This window comes from Bos javanicus, chromosome 23 (assembly GCF_032452875.1).
Source record: "Bos javanicus breed banteng chromosome 23, ARS-OSU_banteng_1.0, whole genome shotgun sequence".
Classification (NCBI taxonomy): domain Eukaryota; kingdom Metazoa; phylum Chordata; class Mammalia; order Artiodactyla; family Bovidae; genus Bos; species Bos javanicus.
In genome coordinates this window covers 28223921-28234599 of record NC_083890.1, presented here as the reverse complement: position 1 = coordinate 28234599, position 10679 = coordinate 28223921, and the positions used below count along the sequence as shown (strand labels likewise).

The window sequence follows — 10679 nt, the reverse complement described above, 5'->3', positions numbered from 1 at the left end:
AGAGACCAATCACAGTTCCTGAATTTTTGATATGAATTGACTACTCTGGTCCCCCAGCTCAAGTGGGCAATTCAATTCTTTGTCATCACTTGACAGGACTTGAATTGCCAGCTGCCCTTGACTGTATCCAGACTCCAAAAAGTTACAGCATCAGCCTTGTTCATTTTTTGCACTTTTATATTCAATTCTGGGGATACCAATGAGGATAGTCTCCCCTTGTTAAAAATGGATTTTTAATTTTATCTTACAGTTTATCTACCATTGCTTTGTACTGGAAGCCTTGGGTTCTCTATTCTGTCTCACTCGTGTGTCTGTGTCTTTATGTACAAGCATTTATTGTTGCTTTCTCTCTCTTATTTTTTCATTGTAGCTCTCTGCTATGAGTTAAGGAGCCTGTCTCACAAGTTCCTCCGATCATGTCCTGGCCGCTTTCTCCAGTCTGGATGAGGTAGGAAGCTTTACAGAAGTAATCTGACATGAGAGAGGAGGAAATGGTGCTGTCCCCCCACCCAATGTGAGGACGCATCAGTGGAGCCCTGGGGTTGCTCTTCTGAAACAGCAGGAAGGTTTCTCCTTGGAAGTTCAATGCCAACATGTCACCAGGGGTCTCCAGCCAGGCTAGATCCAGCACCAGGGAGTATAGCAGAGTGAACATTGGTGGCTTGACGTGGTTCCTAGATGGACAACCGAAGTTTAGAATCTGAGGGATTCCTGCAGAAAATAATGGTGTATACAGCATCCAGGATGTACCTGAGGCACTGTGCACCATGTCCTTAGGACCCCTCGAGTAAATCGTCCAACATTCCACACTGGAGGCAGGGCACATCCATGGCTCGGGTCCGTCCCCCTCTCCTGCTGCGCCAGAATATTTCTCATGCCATAGGCAAGGTGATTGAAACACAGAGCTGCATAAAAAGTGGTGCCTCTTTTGCAGCATAAACAGAACCAGATCTTCAGCTTGAGGGCCCTCATGGCTATGAATTCAGGGGCAGGGAGCAGCAGCCTCTGCTCCACCCAGAGGCCCTGGCTCCCTTTCTGCCACTTGGCCTACAATCAGGCCCAGTGGGGCTGACAGAGGTGCAGATACGGGGCAGGGTCCCCCAGTACGAGACACAGACTGTCTCTTGAGATGCCTGTGCAAGTCTGCCCCAGAAACACGTTCTTCCTGGAACTGGGTGTCATCTCAGGACAGAGAATATCAGGAGTCATAACTTGGCCTTGTGGCTAGTCTGCAGGTTGCTGGGCTTGGGCTTTGGGCCTGAGCCAGGACTTGCAGCGGGGAACCTCTGGGAGGGCCACCAGAGGGAGCCCTTTCCACATCTTAGATGTGCTGGTGCGCGCACCTGAGTTTCTACATGATGACTATATTGAATCGTGCCTCCATTTTCCTAATTTGTGTAGTCAAGCTCATCTCTTGCCACGGTTCAGGTTCTAACTTACTTCGATGTAGTTATATAATGTTGAAATCACACATCACAGTGTGGGCTTGGAGAGAAACAAGAGGGGTTGCATGTGCCTTCACTCCCCAAATGCCACCCCCCGCCCCACCGCCCCCTGTCCACCTCACCTGGCAACCAAGGTCTTGAGGTCATCCTGAAGCTATAGTGGCCCCAGCAGCAGATGGAGAGGGACATCAGTGTAGGGAGGGCGCCTAGATTTGCTGCACGACCCTCCAGCAGACAGCTTTGCTAGGATGGAGAGCCCTGGCTGCTGGCAAATCCTTCCTGCTCTTTTTGGATGCTCTAGAGGCTGCAGGTGGGGCCACGAGTGGTTCGAGGAGGCTCAGGGAAGAATCTGCCTGGGTGAGAATAGAGTGTGGCTGTATCTGAGGAGGGCAGTGGCTGAGCCAGCTTCAGGTGTATAGGAGGGTCACTGGGGAGGGAGCTGAAAAGAAGGGCTCTGCAGGGCAAGATGGAGCCAAGGGACCTTTCCAACATGAACGTCACAATGGGATTCTGGCTCCCTGTAAAGCACCTCACACTCCCTGGCTGGGTCACAACACTGAAGGGTGGTGCTGTTAGAAGCCATCGAGTAAGTCTAAAGGAATTTCAGGGTTTTGGGGGCCTTATTATTCTCTGGTGCAGGCTGAGAAAAGGCCAGGCCCTTCTAGAAAAAGAACCATGTCCAACATAGTCCTGCGCATGTTGTAGGTAAGAGATGGTAGGAGGAGGGAGAGATTGAGATGGAGAGAGGAGGAAGAAGGTAGGGCCTGCTGATCTCTCTGGCTCCTATGTTTCAAACACTAGTCCCCCTGAGGGAAATGAATGGATTCAGGACATAAGTCCAGCACTCAGAGACTAAGAGCCACCCGCCCCCCCACTCCCAAAGGGAAGGGATTCCCTTGGAGTGAGAGTGAGGGGATTCTATGAGGCTGTGGACATTGTGGGTCCTAGAGGATGAGGGTCTTTGGGCTGAGCCCTGGGAAAGGGGCAGAGATGGCAGAAAGGTCTGTAACAGCAGGGAGACCTCAGTCTGGCTTCTTGGAGCCTGCAGTCGCTGAGGAGGAAGCAGCATGTGGAGATGCCCACAGGGCAGAACCTCAGCTGCCTCACAGCAGAGCCCTTGGCCCCAGCTAGAGGCAGGAGAGCGGCTCCCCACACAAGAGTGCCGTGTCCCCCAGGGAGCGTGGGAAGGAAAGTTGTAGCAGATTTGTGCAGTGGATACTTCTCAGTGAAGACAACATATCATCCTATAGCCCCATGTGACAAAGCAGTGAATCTGCAGACAAAAAATCAAATGGAAGAAGCCAGATCCGAAAGGGCACATAGTGTATGATTCGATTTATAAAAAGCTCAAGTCCAGATGAAATTGTAGAGGCCAGAAGAATGGTTACCCTCGGGGGAGGGGAGTGACTAAAAGGAGGCCTGAGGGAGGCCCCTGGCATTTGGGGAATGTTCTATTCCTTAGTCTAGGTGCTGGTTGCATAGATGTGCTTGCTCGGTGTGTGAAAGTTCACTGGGATTTGTGTGCCTTTCTATACAGATGTTATATTTGTGTAAAACATTTTTTTTTTAATTTAACTGCAAAAACATGAGACTCCAGAATGGAGTGAGGAGGTAGGAACACTTTTCTATTATTTCAGTACCCATTGTGCTCCAAGCCCTCTTCACAGGATCTTTGCTCCCATCTCATCAAGAGGAGGGGAGGCAGCGCAGAATTTAAATCGTGAAGGACTTTTACTCTTCATTTTTGACATCTTCTGTGAATCAATATATATATATATATTTGACCAACTGTTTAATGGCATCCTGAATTGATCTCATGCATTTTTCAGCTCCTGAGAAAACTAAAATGGATAAAATGGGGTTTGTGTTATTGTGAGCCTGCAATTTGCTTCCTCCTTCATAAAATACTAGCCGGACGTCCAGTATATGAGCATCAGCATCTGTAAATCCAGCAGCATGACCGGTGGGCTACTCACATCAAGCAGGCAGACACTGTTGATTAAGCTGGAGGTCTCCTTGATATCATTTCCTGGTCTCCTGGTATCGTCTTCAACTCCCCCAGTTTCATTGCTGCAGGCAAGTCTTAACTCACCTGGATTCACCTGGAGGAAGGGGACTAATTCTATCCACTGCTGGCAATTAAAGATGGCCACAAATGCTTTTGGCCACTTCTCCCATTGAGAAATGGGGTCTTCTTGAATCTGAGTGGGTTCTAGGACTTTTTGATCAACAGAAGTTGGTGGAGGCGATGCTGAGCCACTTTCTAGACCTAGGCAACCTCCATTTCTGGTCTCTTGGAACACTCTCTGGGAGCTCAAGCCATCATGCAGGAAGTTCAGACTCCCTGAGGCTGCATGCTGGAGCAGCCATGCCCTGCACCATGGTCACACCAGAAGAGCTCAGTTGTCCCCTCAAGGGGACAGAACTGTGAGGGAAGCTGTCTTGAACACTTTGGACTGGGCCATCTGCCAACTGAGAGTGATCCCAGTCCACATTGATAGGAGTAGAATTGCTGAAATGACAGGTAAAATCATGAGCGAGGCTGTTTTAAGTCACTAGGTTTGGAGCAGTTATGCAACAATAGGTAGCTGAAACATCTGAATTGCTATCTGGACCAGAGCTTCCACGTCCTTGGTTCTGTAAGAATCCATCTCCTTGACTCACTTTGCCAATGTGGATACTACAGAACTTGCCAACCCTTCATTCCATTAGAATTCTTTTTGTTGCCAGGCTTGTGGCAGAATAATTTATTGTGAAATTATTTTTTGTTCTGTTCTTATTGCGCTATGTATGTTTCCCCCACTGAGAAAGTTATGAAGCTTTTGCTCTCAATTCTGAGCCTCTGTTTTGGGTATAGAGAGAGTGGGTGGGTGTTGGCATTTGGATTATGTGCAAACACCTAGGCTGAGAGAGACAGAAGTGGGCTGTGGGTATGTGCTGAGCAGCAGAGGCTGAGAATCTCTGGGATCTGGAAGAGTGGTGCCCTCCCCGAAATGAGTAGTGGAGTCCTAGATCCCTAATTGTGCCCAGAGCACACCCAGACTGGACCATAGCTGGGGAATGCTCAGAGAGGACAGAAATGGTTTCTCCCAGGCTGGAGCACAGAGGCCAGGGTCCCCAGGGGAGACTCTGCAGTCAGTGATACGGGCATCTGTAAGGGGCAATGCTGGGCCTGACACAGGGGGCTCCAGGGTTGACAGCAACCTCTGAAATCAGAGAGAACAACAGAAACAATGGCTGCTGCTATGGACTGAATGTTTGTGTCATCCCCAGAGTCCTGTGTTAAAGCCCTATCCCCAGTGTGATGGTGTTGTAATGGGTGGGAGGTAATCAGGTCTAGATGAGGTCATGAGGGTGGAGCCCATATAAAAAGAGGAAGCGATCAGAACATGCCTCCCCTTAACACCATGTCATGTGAGGACACAGTGAGAACGTGGCCATCTGCAAACCAGGAAGAGAACTCTTACCAGACACTGAAGCTTCCAGCACCTGGACTCCCAGCCTCTAGAACTGTGAGAAAGAGACGAGTGTTCTTTAAGCCACCTTGTCTGTGGTATTTTGTTGCAGCAGCCTGAGCTGCCAGCTACCCCAGTTAGCAAGTCCAGGGACTTGCTCTCAGCTCTTCTGGCACTGCTTAAACCCCTGATGTTTTACAGTCTCCTGAAGGGAGGAGGGAGCCCCACTAATGACTAGGGTTGAATTTCCTTGCAGTCTGGCAGTTTGGGACACAGAACAGATTCCATTTAATTGAGAAAAAAATGAGGAATGTGATATTTCATGCACACTTTGTAACCAAAAATGATAAATGTAACATGCTTCTCAAGCCATCTGGAACATTTCATGGCTTTTCGTTTATTGCATTGAGGGCTCCTCTGGCCATTGAATTCTTGGTATTTTCCTTGGCAGGATTTTCGTGAAACATCTCCAAGATTTGGATTTATTTAATTATTTAAATAAAAAGGGCATGGAAACAGAGGAGGGCTTGCTCAGAAAAGTAAAACCCAAATATTTTTGATGCATGTCCTTTGCTTTTCACTTACTGAACATCTGGTCTCTGGATTCTTTGATTTTAACAAATCATGTATGGAGTTTTTACATTTCCAATCTTTTAAAGAGATTACATTTATGTAGTTTAAAATGAAACACATATCAAAAGGTACATGAGAAATATCACTCTCATTTAGGTCTTTCTCTCTGTTTTCTGTCACTTTGCCCCGTAAGTAACCATTTTTAATATAATAGTGACTTTTTTACCCTTCCAAAGTTTCTTTGTGCAAATGTACTTTTTTTCTTTCTTCCTTTTTTAAAATACTTACTTTTGGCTGTGCTGGGGCTTTGTTGCTGCCCAGGCTTTTCTCTAGGGGCTACTCTAGTTGTGGTGTGTGGGCTTCTCATAGCGGTGGCTTCTCTTGCTGTGGAGCAGACTCTAGGGTGTGCGGGCTTCAATACTTGTGGCCTACTGGTTCAGCAGTTGTGGCTCACGGGCTCTAGAGCACAGGCTCAGTAGTTGTGGAGCACAGGCTCCGAAGCACGTGGGATCCTCCCGGACCAGGGATCAAACCTGTGTCTCCTACACTGGAAGAAAGATTCTTTACCACTGAGCCACCAAGAAAGCCCTGTTTTATTCTTTCTTACACAAAAAAGCATATTATATATAGCCTGCTCCTTCTTTTTTAAAAATTTAACTACTTCCTCTGGGTATCTTTCCATGTCAGAGCACATAAAACTCTTCCTCTGGTTTTTGGACACTATTCCATCGGTGTCCCCAACCTTAGCTCAAACAGTAAAGAATCTGCCTGCAATGCAGGAGACCCCAGGTTCAATCCCTGGGTTGGGAAGATCCCCTGGAGAAGGGAGTGGCAACCCACTCCAGTACTCTTACCTGGAGAATCCCATGGACAGAGTAGCCTGGTGGGCTACAATAGTCTATGAAGTCGAAAAGAGTCGGATACAACTGAAGTGACTTAGCACACACATAGGCTGTATAGTAATATAGCTGGCCCTCCATAACTTCAGTTTCTGCATCCGCAGATTCAACCAACTGTGGATCACATGATATGTCTACCCCCAGAGGTTGGTTGAATCTGTGGATGTAGAACTGGCAAATACAGACAGCTGGCTACAGGACTTAAGCCTCATCAGATTTTGGGACCCCTTGTGGGTACTAGAACCAATGCCCCGCAGCTACTGTGGTATGACTCCATTATAAAATAGAGATGAGAGATGCTGACATATTTTGAGAAGTCTATCACAAAAACTTGAGTGTTTAGCAAATGCATTATGAAAAGAAATCAATCAAGTGCAAGTGGTTGAAGCATAGGATCCAAGCTTTCAGTTATTGTAGGAATTGAAACTGGATGTAATAAAAGTCCAGCCATTGTAAGGGAACTAGTATTCCAAAAGATGAGGGAAGCTGAGGACTATGTCAAGATACAAACATGAAAGAATGTCACAGTTTACTTATTCTTTGCCTTCTCTTAGGGATGGAACAAGATTAAAGATTAACCCAGGAAGCGTATAATAGAGTTGGCTTCCTCCCTTATACAATTCCACATTTTCATTTTCCACGTTAACATTCATATGGAATTAATTTTGAGTATAGAGAGAAAATCCTAATCGTTAATGTATTTCATATGGTTAGAAACAAAATACCATTTATGTAATATAATAAAATTGTCTTTTCCCACTAGTTTGAAATGTATATTTTACCATATACCTGTTGACCTAAAACAAATAAACTGCCAATTACTTCCCTAGCAAAGGTAAGTTTACTCTGGATCAGCAAAAAATTGCAATTCAGAGCCTGTAACCACAGCAAGCCGAATGCAAGTCCTTGAGCAGGAAGGAGAGGAAAACTCTTTTTAAAAGGGGAAAAGGAAGTTGGGGGGGCTGTAGTAAATAGAGAGTCCACTGGAGAAATTGAGAGTTCAGAGTTTAGTGGCTTTTGACATTGGCTGAGTTGTGACAGCCTCTCATTGGCTGAACTCTTGCCAGGAAGAAGAGGAAGTCTTTCTTCTTCCTGTTGGGTTTTGCTATTGTCATGGGGTATGAGAGCTCCCCCTTCTGGCCTCTTGACTATTTTAACTGAGGTTTCCATTTATAAATTTTTATATATCAAATTCTACTTTTAAAATTTTTAATTAATTAATTTATTTATTGACCGCACTGGGTCTTCATTGCTGCACAGGCCTACTCTAGTTGCCCTGAGTGGGGCCTACTCTCTAGTTGCGTTGTGCGGGCTTTTCACTGCGATGACTTCTCTTGCTGGGAAGCAAAGGCTCTAGGGTGTGTAGGTTCAGGAGTTGTGTCTTGCTGGCTCTAGAGCACAGGCTCGGTGATTGTGTCACATGGACTTAGTTGCCCTGCAGCATATAGGATCTTCCCAGACCAGGAATTGAACCTGTGTCCCCTGCATTGCAGGGTGGATTCTTAACCATTGGGCAACCAGGGAAGTCCCAATATACCAAATTTTTACATACAACTTAGATCTCTTTGTGGGCTTTAGTCAGCTTCATTGGTTAAGCGGTTTAGTACCAACAAGACTTGATTTTAACTATCAGGTCTTTCCAGTGTATTTTAACACCTAGTGAATGACACCCTTTCATTTCTTCTTTTTTTTTTTTCCTCAAAATCTCTTGAAAATTTATTACATTAAAAGTCCTCTTACTATTGTAGTTATCTTATATTCAAAGATAACTTGGGGGAAATTGATGTATTTACAACATTGAGGATTCACATTCAAGTACTTGGGGTATTCATATTAATGTTTATGGTCCTTCAAAAATATTTAACCTTCTTTCCAGGGATGTGAATGGCTGCCTTTATCTTGAGTATGTTTCTTACGTATTTTATATATCACTACTGTGAATAAGAATTTTCTGAATTATATTTTCCAACAGGTTGTTGCTGATAGAAAATCTATTGCTTTTATATATTATTTTGCAATTGTCCACATATCTGCATTTAGTTTTACAGTTGATACTCTTCGATTTTCTAGGCATATAATCAAGGCTGTAAGTAAGAATACTTTGATTTTTTCATCCTTTCCTGTATAACCAATATACATTCAAGTTCTTTAATTTTATATTATCTTATTGTTTTGGATATGTTTGTCTAGGAAATGTAAATAATAGTTAATGATAGTGGCTATAGTGGGAAATTTATGTAATCGTAGGAATGTTTCAGTATATATTATCTGGGTTGTTGATTCTTTAGCATGATTTTTAAAAATGTCTTTTTATTTATAGGTTCCAAGAATTTTTTTTTGTATACTTATAATATTGTTCAGTTTTATTAGCTATCAATAATCTAGATGATCCTGTGGTTTATCTCCTTTGGCTTACAGATATGATAAATTTGTATATATTTTAAAATATTAAGCTATCTTTGCATTTTTGGTTAAAATAATCTCATACTAAAATTTCATCTTCTGGATCGAGACTCTGGAAACCTTAAAATTTCTTCCAGAAATTCTATATATCCAGTCAGCTCCCAGAAAACCTCCTATGACTAACCTCTCAGAAAGAAGATATATTTCCCCTTTGTTCTTCGTCCAATATCAAAGGAAATCTCCAAATTCCAAGTAGGTCAGGCTACTTATACAAATCAATTCTGATAAAATCATCATACAACAAACAACTGTTGTTTGCTAAGTGATTACTTGGTGCTAGGCACTGGATTAAGATAAATATTATTTTATCTAAGACTTAAAATTGCCCTTAGTTTCTCATCAAACGTATACTATAGTTGAGACGGTAGGGAAGGGGGCGGGGCACAACCTTTAAAAGAATGCCATAGCTACTAAGGCTATGACAGAATCTGGTTAGAACCTGTTAGGACCAAGATGGCGGCAAGATTCAACTTACGGTAGACCTTGAGCTTCATTACATGCTCATTGTAAAACAGGGTTCTTCCCTATCCCAGCCCCCACCCCGTGTCCTCAGTCTGCCTTTTGTTAAACTTTAGCCAAAGAATAAGTTTAATCAGAGAAGTAAGAAAGCAAAGCAAAGTAGTCAAACTGGACAAAGCAATAACAGTTTAGTCATTAAGCAAAGTCAAGGATCTTTAGTTTCTCCTCAAGGACAGGCATCTGCCTGCCGCCTTCCCCCCTCCTCCCTCCCCCCATTGCTGGCCTCCAAAATAAAGCAAACTTTCCACCAACCTTGCCTCTCTAGTGTTGTCTTTAGAGAGACGAGCAGCCTGGCTGAAGCCTACTTTCAGTAACACAATGACACCCACAGTTGCCATGACAGTTCCGAGGCTGATCATCAAAAGCCGAGTGGGCTTGAGACTTTCTGCCTCTTCCCTTAAAACAATTGAAATAATCCTTCCACTTATTAGCCAATGAAATTATCCAGCCCATAAAAACTAACCACCCCGTATTTAGAGGCCACGTGTACCTTCTGAGACGGACCACTCTCTATGGACTGTGCATCTCTGCTCTCACTTTTCTATGGCTCTGATCTTGAATTCTTTCCTGCTCGAAGCCAAGGACCCTCACTTGGTGGCCCATCCCAGGAACTCACCGGAGACCTGGGACATGACCATCCTCTTGTGCCCCATTTTCCTGCAACCCCTTTATAAAAAATATTACTAAATCTACTTACCTATCATTTTGGCTGTCACTGGATTCCTTCTGTGCTGAAGGAATATAAAACATAAAGAACCTGAGCTTCATTAAGTCCTGAGATGAGCCATGTTAAAAAAAAAAAAACAAACACTCTGCTTTTGATGATAATTTTCAAACCTACACAAAAATAGTAAGAGCACAGTGAGTCTCTTATCCTTCCCAAAGCTTCAACAACTGTCAAAATTTGGTCATACACACTTAATCTACCCATACTACTTCCCCTCACCCCAACCCCACCCAGGGATCTTTTAAAACAAATTCCAAACGTCATAACATTTCATATATAAATTCTTCAACATTATGCCCAACTTGTATTGCGTCCCTAGAAGCTGACAGCATCATGCCAAACCAAAATTCTTTATAAGAGATTCTGTAAAGGTTTGTAACAATGCAATCCAAATTCATAGTGCAATGAACATCTGTAATTGCACAGTCCACAGAACTGGAGGAACTGTGTACTCTTTGAGGAACCCTACATGAATTTTGTTTCCCTTAACTGAGTTTTTGATAAGAACTGGAGGGAGGGAGTGATGTTCAAGGTTATATACTCCAGCAAAAACTTAACAATGCACCGCAACTACCGGGACCTCATGCCACAACTACCG

At 44.0% G+C, this 10679-nt stretch overlaps 1 long non-coding RNA gene across 1 annotated transcript; it reads left to right on the top strand.

Moving 5' to 3' along the window:
* Window positions 1–368: 368 nt before the first annotated feature.
* On the top strand, window positions 369–10202 carry LOC133236515 (uncharacterized). Its single transcript, XR_009732916.1, has 2 exons — window positions 369–448; window positions 3275–10202. It is a non-coding gene; the product is annotated as an uncharacterized LOC133236515 (long non-coding RNA).
* Window positions 10203–10679: the final 477 nt, after the last annotated feature.